This window comes from Populus nigra, chromosome 6, assembly GCF_951802175.1.
Source record: "Populus nigra chromosome 6, ddPopNigr1.1, whole genome shotgun sequence".
Taxonomy (NCBI): Eukaryota; Viridiplantae; Streptophyta; class Magnoliopsida; order Malpighiales; family Salicaceae; genus Populus; species Populus nigra.
Genome location: NC_084857.1, coordinates 21,596,048 through 21,606,316, shown reverse-complemented (window position 1 = coordinate 21,606,316; position 10,269 = coordinate 21,596,048). Strand labels below are relative to the sequence as shown.

Below are 10,269 nucleotides of genomic sequence, written 5' to 3'. Positions count from 1 at the left end.
CTAGGACTACAACTTTAATGAAGGAGTCGAAGTGAGATAAAATCGTTTTATAGAACAGAAACTGGCAGTAATCTAGTTGGTCAAAAAGGTTCTTGATCTGACAATGCTAAGCATCCAGATCTGATTGAGAATCTGCCCTAAGAACAATGATCCCCAGGACCTAATAAAGGTGTAGGTCAATTTTTCAACATGTCATGAGTGACAGAATATACCTAGGATGGTTAGATATCGAACGAAAACAAGTCAGAATCAGAGCCTAAGCTGGAACAAAACAATTGCGACAGCAGCAGAACCAATTTATTATGCAAATTCTGAGGGACTTATTCAACCTTAAAGACCAGATAAAAAAACGAATTTAGCATTATGAAGACTCCTAATCAACCTAAGAAAACCTGATGATTTTGGTAGTAAAGGGGAAGGATAAAAAGAGCAGAAAACAGCTCAAACAAGGTTTCAAAACACAAAATATTTCTTTCCGTGCTTTTGTCAATCTTCTGGCGAATATGAGCTAAACTCCTATACTCTGCTTAAAAAAGTATACACCGTCTCTAGCACGTGGGGTCCGAAAATGAGTAACAACAGATGCCCCCTCTTTACAATGCTTACGAAGCAAAAACTCATCAATGTTTTGCATAGTAAGCTTGTAAAGAAATAAAAGGTCTTCTTGGCTTGCTAAGTGATCTACTCATCCAAAGACTTCACTTCTTTTCTTTTCCTTTTTTTTTAGAAAATTGGTATATTTTCATGGGCTACCTGCCCTTTTGATTGGGTTAACCTAAGATCCCATCTAACAATCTCCTTTAACCAAGGTTAAACTCTGTGTGTGGTTGGGTTAACCTGAGATCCCATCTGGCGATCTCCTTTAACCAGAACCAATACCAAAATGTGTGTGTAGTTTTATTATGATGGGTGACCTACCCAAAATGAAAGATGGTCTCATTATAACGGGTGACCTACCCAAAATGAAAGATGGTCTCATTGTGATGGGTGACCTACCCAAGTGGAGAGAAGGGAAGAGTGGTCTCATTCTTATGGGTGACCTACCCAGGGGAAGAATGGCCTCATTATAATGGGTGACCTACCCAGGTAAACAAAAAAATGGAGAATGGTCTCATTCTAATGGGTGACCTACCCAAAAAATGGTCTCATTGTGATGGGTGACCTACCTAGGTGGAAAAGAGGAGGAGTGGTCTCATTCTTATGGGTGACCTACCCAGGGGGAAGAATGGCCTCATTATAATGGATGACCTACCCAGGTAAAAATAAAGATGGAGAATGGTCTCATTCTAATGGGTGACCTACCCAAAAAATGGTCTCATTATGATGGGTGACCTACCCAAATGGAAAAGGAGAAGAGTGGTCTCATTCTTATGGGTGACCTACCCAGGGGGAAGAATGGCCTCATTATAATAGGTGACCTACCCAGGTAAAAAAAAGATGGAGAATGGTCTCATTCTAATGGGTGACCCACCCAGAAAAAATGGTCTCATTATGATGGGTGACCTACCCAAGTGGAAAGGGGGAAGAGTGGTCTCATTCTTATGGGTGACCTACCCAGGGGGAAGAATGGCCTCATTATAATGGGTGACCTACCCAGGTAAAAAAAATGGAGAATGGTCTCATTCTAATGGGTGACCTACCCAGAAAAAATGGTCTCATTGTGATGGGTGACCTACCCAGATGTAAGAGAAAATGATTTTAGAAAGGGGTCTCTATATCTGGAGACCTGCCCGTTTTATTTTATTTTTATTTTTTTATTATTATTATTTAGAAAAACTCCATGCTTTTTCTAGGGAATGGTCTCAACATCGGATGACCTGCCCTTTTTTGAATTTCAAAAGAAAACATCTTACCTCGAGGAAATGAAACAATGCTGGTTCATAATTCATATTCTTTTCTGTAGCTACGTTGACTTAAGACTCTGTCTCTTAGTGATTCCCAAAACTTGGAACTAATTTGGCTTTCGTCCCACCTTTCCTGCCATGTTAGTGTTATGACAATATAGCATGCATGTTTTTGTTACCTATCTTTGGAAACATAGGTCCCCCTTTCGTTGTAAACTTCTTCGAGCTCTTGTTTCCATTTGTTTGTCCAACCTTTTCTCTTAACTCGGAATATGCTCTACACACTATACTTCATATCCTCTTGGTGAAGAGATCTTTGGTTCCTTATGTGGCCCTTTCTTGCTCCATTGAGTATTGTCTTTTATTATCATTTTAAAAGGAAAACTCAAAAGATTTGGTTTTGTTCATGAAAACTGAAACTTTCAATGCAATTGGCAATTCTCATAAAAGATGCTTTTGTAGAAGTTCTTATGATGATACCCCTTTTGGCTTTGGTTCACTATAGCCCCCAATGTGCACTTAGTACACTTCTTGCCCCCAGTGTGGTATGCATAAATATGCCAAGTTTAGATTTTATTTGGTTCCCTCCAATTGATGGAGTCATTTACTTAGTCATGTGTAAGAAAAGAGTTTGTTTAAGTGAAAGATTTCCAATGCTATGAGATCATGCTTTTTATGAAGAAAGGGTTTTTTTAACAGAGAAAATTCATGGCCAAACTTTATTTTATTGATTGGGAGATTATGGAATACATCAAGCGTAATATTTCCTTACAGAGTCAGAATTCACTGGCCTAACTAGATCTTCACCATCCATTCTAGATAACAGCAAAGCTCCTCCCGAGAATGCTTTCTTCACCACGTAAGGGCCCTCATAGTTCGGCGCCCATTTACTCCGATCTTCTCCTGGTAAAGGCAATATTTTCTTCAGTACAAGATCTCCTTCGTGGAATCCTCGAGGTCGAACCTTTTTGTCGTATGATTTGGCCATCCTTCTCTAGTAAAGTTGATGATGACAAATTGCGGCTATCCTCTTTTCACTGATCAGATTCAGTTGTTCATATCTAACTTTTGCCCATTCTACCTCTTCCAGCTCAGAGTCTACCAGTACTCTCAATGAGGGGATTTCCACTTCTAAAGGCATAACCGCCTCCATTCCATATACCAACGTGTACAGGGTGGCTCCTGTTGAGGTTCGGACTGCGGTGCGATACGCATGAAGGGAAAATGGCAACATCTCATGCCAATCTTTATAGGTGACTACCATCTTCTGAATAATCTTTTTGACATTCTTGTTAGCAGCTTCTACCGCACCATTCATCTTTGGCCTATACGGCGAAGAGTTGGAATGCTTGATTTTCCATTTAGCGCAGAGTTCTATTATCATCTTGCCATTGAAATTCTAGGCATTATCAGTTATAATCTTTTCTGGTGGACCATATCGACAAATCAGATCTCTCTCAATAAATTTCTTCACTACTTTTTGCGTCACATGAGCAAATGACCCGGCTTCTACCCATTTTGTAAAGTAGTCGATAGCCACGAGAATAAACCTATGACCATTGCTGGCTTTTGGGTTTACAGGTCCAATCACATCAATTCCCCACATCGCGAAGGGCCATGGAGATGTCAAGTTAAATAGAAGAGTTGGAGGGGCGTTGATTTTGTCACTGTATACTTGGCACTTATGACATTTTCGGACATAGTCGATGCAATCCTTTTCTAATGTCATCCAGAAGTAACCGGCTCTTTGTATCTTCCTAGCCATCACGTGTCCATTAGCATGGGTTGAGCAAATCCCTTCATGGACTTCTCGTAACGCGCTTTTTGCCTCAAATTCATCCAAACATCTCAACAAAGTCCCGTCGGATGATTTCTTATACAAAATCTCCCCATCAAGATAAAAATCCATTGCCAACCTCCTCAAGGTCTTCTTATCGATTTTGGATGCCCCCATGGGATATGCCTGGTTTTGGATGAAATTCTTGACATCATAGTACCAAGGGTTTCCATCCACTTCTCTTTCGGCTGAGAACAATGAGCTGGGTTATTTCTGATATTGATGTGTACTGGTTGTACCTTGTGCCCAAAGTCTATTTTGGCCATAGATGCTAGTGTAGCCAAAGCATCCGTAAACTGGTTTCCTTCCCTTCCTAGATGGGTGAACTCTATTTCCTCAAATTCTCCAGCCAGTTTAGACAGGTATTCTTGGTAAGGCCTTAACTTCTCTTCCTTGGTTTGCCATTCTCCTTTTACTTGGCAAATGATCAGCATTGAGTCTCCATACACATCTATCTTTCTGATGTTTAGCTCCAATGCAGCCTCCAAACCGAGAATGCAAGCTTCATACTCCGCCGTGTTGTTGGTGCACCCGAACTGTAGCTTAACTGAAACCGGATACTGCTTCTTATCAGGAGAGATTATCACCGCACCCGCTCCGTTACCACATACATTTACAACACCATCAAAGTACATAATCCACCAATCTGATTTCTCTTCCTCAATTGCAAGCACATCTTCATCGGGAAATTCAAAGTCTAATGATTCATAATCTTCCATAGCATGGTCAGCCAGGTGATCGGCAATAATACTCCCTTTTACGGCTTTCCTTGTCATATATACTATGTCATACTCAGCCAATAGAACTTGCCATCTTGCAATTCGGCTCGATAAATAGGGCTTTTCATAAATGTACCTCAACGGGTCTAATTTGGAAATTAACCACGTAGTGTGATACAACATATACTGACGTAATCTCTTTGCAGCCCATGTCAGTGCGCAACACAGCTTCTCAATCACAGTATACCTAGACTCACATTTCGTGAACTTCTTGCTCAGGTAATAAATGGCCCTTTCCTTCTTTCCGGTTTCATCGTGTTGCCCAAGCACACATCCCATTGCTGTTTCTGTTACTGTTAGGTACAATATTAATGGCCTTTCTGGTACAGGAGGAACAAGCAGGGGTGGATTCAACAAGTACTGCTTGATTTTCTCAAAAGCCTCTTCGCACTCCTCATTCCAAATTCCAGGGTTCTTCTTCCTTAATAAACGAAAGATCGGGTCACAAGTCGTGGTTAATTGGGATATAAACCGAGCAATGTAATTCAACCTTCCTAAGAAACCTCTCACATCCTTCTCAGTCCTGGGAGGTGCCATAGATTGAATAGCCTTTACTTTGTCGGGATCCACTTCTATCCCTTTGTCACTCACCACAAATCCCAACAACTTCCCAGATTTCACCCCGAACGAACACTTCACCGGGTTAAGCCTCAACTTATATTTCCTTAGTCTTTCAAACAATTTCTTCAATATTTGGACATGATTCTCTCCCTCTCTAGATTTAGCAATCATGTCATCCACGTATACTTCAATCTCTTTGTGCATCATGTCATGAAACAAAGTCACCATAGCCCTTTGGTAGGTGGCCCCAGCATTCTTTAAACCAAATGGCATGACTTTGTAGCAAAATGTTCCCCATGGTGTTACAAAGGTTGTCTTCTCCTTATCCTCTTGTGCCATTTTTATCTGATTGTAGCCCGAAAATCCATCCATAAAGGAATATGTGGAGCTGCGTGCTGCATTATCAACTAACATATCTATGTGTGGTAGAGGGAAATTATCTTTAGGGCTAGCTCGGTTTAAGTCCCTAAAGTCCACACAAACTCTGATTTTACCTTCCTTTTTGGGAACCACCACTATGTTTGACACCCATTGTGGATACTTGACTACTTCCAAAAAACCAGCGTTCCATTGTTTTTCAATTTCTGCTTTTACTTTGATTAAGACCTCCGGATGAGTTCTCCTCAACTTCTGCTTAATCGGTTTGCATCCTTCCACCAGTGGTATCCTATGTACTACGATATTCGTATCCAAACCAGGCATATCCTCGTAGGACCAGGCAAAGACATCTACGTAATCTCGGAGCAGTGCAATAAATTCTTCTTTCTCTTCAAGGGTGATCAAAGTCCCTATTTTCAGCTCTCTCTTGATTTCTTCACTACCCACATTTATGGTTTCAAGTTCCTCTTTAGCGGGCCTCCAAGCTTGTTCATGCTGTTCTATTAATTTTGTGAATTCCCCTATGTTTTTCTCCTCCCATTCCTCATCTTCTACAACTACTATGTATTCTTTAAAGTTTGGCCATTCATTCTCAATGTGAAGTGCAGGTGTTGTTGTGGAGGATCTGCTTTCAGGGTTCCTGAAAGCGGGAAGTGATGTGTAAATGCATAGTAAGACATCAAGATGAATTTTGAAAATGCATGATCTCATTAAAAGGAAAAGATTGGCTCAAAAACAAAAATAAAATCCAATTGACATCTTGAGCCTCGATTGTCAATGAATAAAAACAAAACAGAAAAAAAAGGCAAACAACATAGATAAAATTATAATCCAACAAATCATTGTTGATTACATTTTGAAAACCAATGGAGCTTCCTGGGTCTCCCAATTCCGGAACTTCTCTCCTTCGGCTAGCTTTCGAATGAAAGTCCTGTCGGTGACTTCTTCCAAAGTGTGAATGGTTAATTGTGGCAGCTCTTCAATCCTTCTTCCGGATTCAATTTTCTCAGCAATGTCCTTGACTTGATCTTCCTCTAGAGTGTTTATGTTCATTGAAGAAAGCTTCTGAAGGAGGTTTCCATGTCCCTTATCAGGTTGCATCACATATGCAGCCTTTGGAAACGAAATCCTGATTGAAGGGATGGCTAAGCTTTCTTCTTCAGGCTTCCTTCCTTCAATCCTAGCCATTCTCTTCTCCCTTCTTGCACCAGCAGCTCGCTTGTAATCCTCCTTCTTGGGCTTATATCCAAGCCCAAACCTCTGTTCTGCAGCTTTTGGTTTGATTATATCCACCCATTCAAGCCTTCCTTTCTTAATGTCATATGGGAAAGGAATCTTGTGTTTCAAAAAGCTTTTAGCGGCCATTTTGGTGGCCTCCGAGATTTCTGGCTTCCTCACCACAGTGTTCTCGGGCACCCACTCCGTATTCACAACCTCAAATGCATGAAGGTTTCCATCCTTACAATCTTCAGCTTCAATGAATGGAACCGCCACATTTCTTACCATTGATATAGTCTCCTCAGCCTTAACAGTAACCAGAACACCATTGGCAATGTACTTCAAACATTGATGTAGGGAGGAGGTGACAGCTCCCGCAGAATGTATCCATGGCCTTCCTAACAACATACTATAGGAAGGGTGGATATCCATCACTTGAAGGGTTACTAGAAAGACTTGTGGACCCACAACTAGTTCGACCTCAATTGTCCCTATCACTTGCCTTGGTGAGCCATCGTACGCTCTAGCCATCATCACACTGGGTTGCATGTGTGAGGGATCTACTGCATTTCATCCAGCACATGCCTTGGTAACACATTAAGGGCCGAGCCGTTATCGATGAGAACTTTACCGATGAGACAATCTTTGCATCGGACTGTGACATACAAGGGCTTGTTATGTCCAGTTCCTTCAGTGTCAAGTTCATCTTCTGTGAAATATAAGTAATTGGCAGCATGGATCCTCCCTACTATATGCTCCATAGTCTTTTGTTCAATATCTTGGGGTACGTAGGCCTCATTCAGTACTTTTTGCAAAGCATTACGATGCGGCTCGGAGCTGAGTATTAATGACATGATGGAAATCTTGGCAGGGGTCTTCTTCAACTGATCCACTATACAGTACTCACTATGCTTCATCAATTTCAAAAACTCATTTGTTTCTTCCTCAGTCACAGGTTTATTCACCTCAAACTCTTTATCGAGGTCCAACACCTCCTTGCCCTTAGCCTTTCTTTGTTTCTCTAGTTCTTCAGGTGTGAAACAACGACCACTCCGAGTTAGTCCACTTATCTCAGTTCGGAACAGCGGCAAAGGAGTTTCAATATTCGAGGTATAACCATAATCTCCAGGCATCACTCCATAGTCTACTTTGTTTGCATATGAGGGCTTAGTTAATACCAATTTTGAGAGCCCATTAGCTGTTGATTGGACTCTACATTTCCCATGATTCTCTATCATCTCGATCTCTTCATTATCTCTTGCAGCCTCAATCCTTAGCTCTCTTAAAGTCAACATCCTCGCAACCTTTTGATGAAACTCAATGCATTCATCAATGTGATGCCTTTTCTTTTTATGGAATGGGCAAAAATCATTTTCCCTCACGTAATGTTCAGATGGTTTCTCTATATGTCTAGATTGTACCAACATCTCGTACAGCCTCGCCATGGTCACTTTTAGCACCTTCTCTTTGCAACCGACCTCCATAGTATTCACTCCACTACCACCTACAACATGTTTGGGTAGAGGGTTTGAATTCACATTAGGTGAATCCTCGAAAGTGACCCATCCAACTTTGATCAGTTGCAACACCTTCTTTTTAAAAGCAAAGCAAGCCTCAATGCTATGACCTGCGTGACCAGCATGGTATTCACAAGTCACCTCGGGGTTGTACCAGGCAGGGAAAGGTGGTTGCATAGGTGGTACGGGTAGGGGAGCTATCTGCCCAATACTCAACAGCTTGGCATACAACTCTTTTAAGGTTATTGATAAAGGTGGTAATTGTTCTTTCGATGGTCGGTTGTCTCTTCTTTGGTAATTGCTTTGGTTATTTGCTGGGAATTTTGTTTGATTGGGTTGGTTTGGGATGGAGGGTTTGGCAAAATTGATACTGGTGACTTGGGTGGTAGGTGTTTGGTAGTTTTTGCTTCTCCCTTTGTATCCACCTTCTAGGTTATTCACCTCATTTTCTTTCTTTTTCCCAATAAAACCTCTCTTCTCTATAGGTTCTGCAATTCTCCCACTTCGGATTCCTTGTTCAATTCTCTCAGCAATCCGCACCACATCATAGAAATGTTGTGCTGAACTACCCATAAGGTGTTCATAGTATGGAGCCCTAAAAGTATTAGCAAACAGTGTCACCATCTCCGTCTCTATTAGTGGAGGTTGTACATTGATAGCTTGGTCACGCCACCTTTGAGCATAAACCCTTACGGACTCTTGATTTCCTTTCTCCATGGTAATTAGACTGGTCCTATCAGGAGCAATCTCAAGATTAAACTTGTATTGCTTTAAGAAAGCATCTGCCAAGTCTGTCCACTTCTTGATCCTAATATTGTCCAGCCTCATATACCAACTGTCGCACCCTCGCGAGCGGAGCGCGGCATCGCGGCGACCATCGATTGATTTCGGGATCTTTGTTTGTTTATTGTGGATAAAGGGAGTCGCCACCTAGTATTATGGTCACTAGGAAACCTAACTGGTCTTTCAGAGATTCTAAGGCAAGGGACTGGTTGCGTAAAGGGAAGGTATTAGCACCCCTAGTACGCCCTACCTAAGGTAAGCTGCTTGGTGTTAATTTGGTTTGTCTTATAATTGCTATGGTGTTGGTGTTTTCTAATCCCATCAATTTTCCTAGGTTTGATTCAAACTAAATTTATTAAGATAGAAATCCAAGGAGATTCCATGTGCTTTAAAAGCTCATTTTTCCCTTAGTATTTCATACTCTTACGGCTCGTAAACCGCGGAGTAAAAAAAAAATTGAAATGTCCTCGATTACAATCAAGGCTTCTTTCAAGGATGTGTAATGACTTATTATTCCTAGAAAAATATTTTGGATATTAACCACTTTGGGTTTCTTTATCCAAACATTAACAGCGAATAATAACAAATTATTCCCAATAATATTTTGGATATTCATCCATTTGGGGTTTCTTTATCCAAACATTAACGGTGAATAATAACAGGTTATTCCCAATAATATTTTGGATATTCATCCCTTTGGGGTTTCTTTATCCAAACATTAACGGTGAATAATAGATTAATTCCCCCCAAAAATAAGATTTTTATATTTTTTGGAATATTGGCCAATACCCTTTGGAGTTTTACAAACATGTTGTAAAATCCAGAAATGCAAGAAAAATAATTTTTTGTTGTGTTTAAGAAATCCATGCGAAAACACATTTTCGAAACTTCCAATATTTTTTATATAAAAAGAACGTTCAAAACATGTTAGAGTACTGGCCGTATGCAACACACAAAAAAACATTTTTTGTATTCGGTCCAAATCACAAGCATCGCAATTTAACGCAAACATTACGATAAAAAATAGCAAGCCATCATATATATTATAAGATTTACAAAAAAACTTAAAACAACTCATAAAAACCCATTCAAAAGCCAACTAACTTAAAATGCTATAACTGGAAAATGAATACTTCTATATGCGCAAAGGGGGCCAAGGTTCTGACACCAAAGTTTGAGCTAAAAAAAACTGATGCAGTGCAGCCATACTAATTTCATGCGAAAGGAGAAGAACCTGGGCAGCATGCTCTATTCCCCGTATGTTAAAGACTAAGACTAAAGAAATAAATGGCAGCTACCTCGTTTTAAAGAAAACAGAAACAAGTTCTTGAAAAGAACGAACAACAAACCCC

The 10,269-nt window shown here is 40.5% G+C and overlaps 1 pseudogene; it reads right to left on the bottom strand.

The window, feature by feature from the left end:
• Positions 1–2,595: 2,595 nt before the first annotated feature.
• LOC133697337 (uncharacterized) lies at positions 2,596–8,962 on the bottom strand (annotated as a pseudogene).
• Between the last annotated feature and the right edge of the window lie 1,307 nt (positions 8,963–10,269).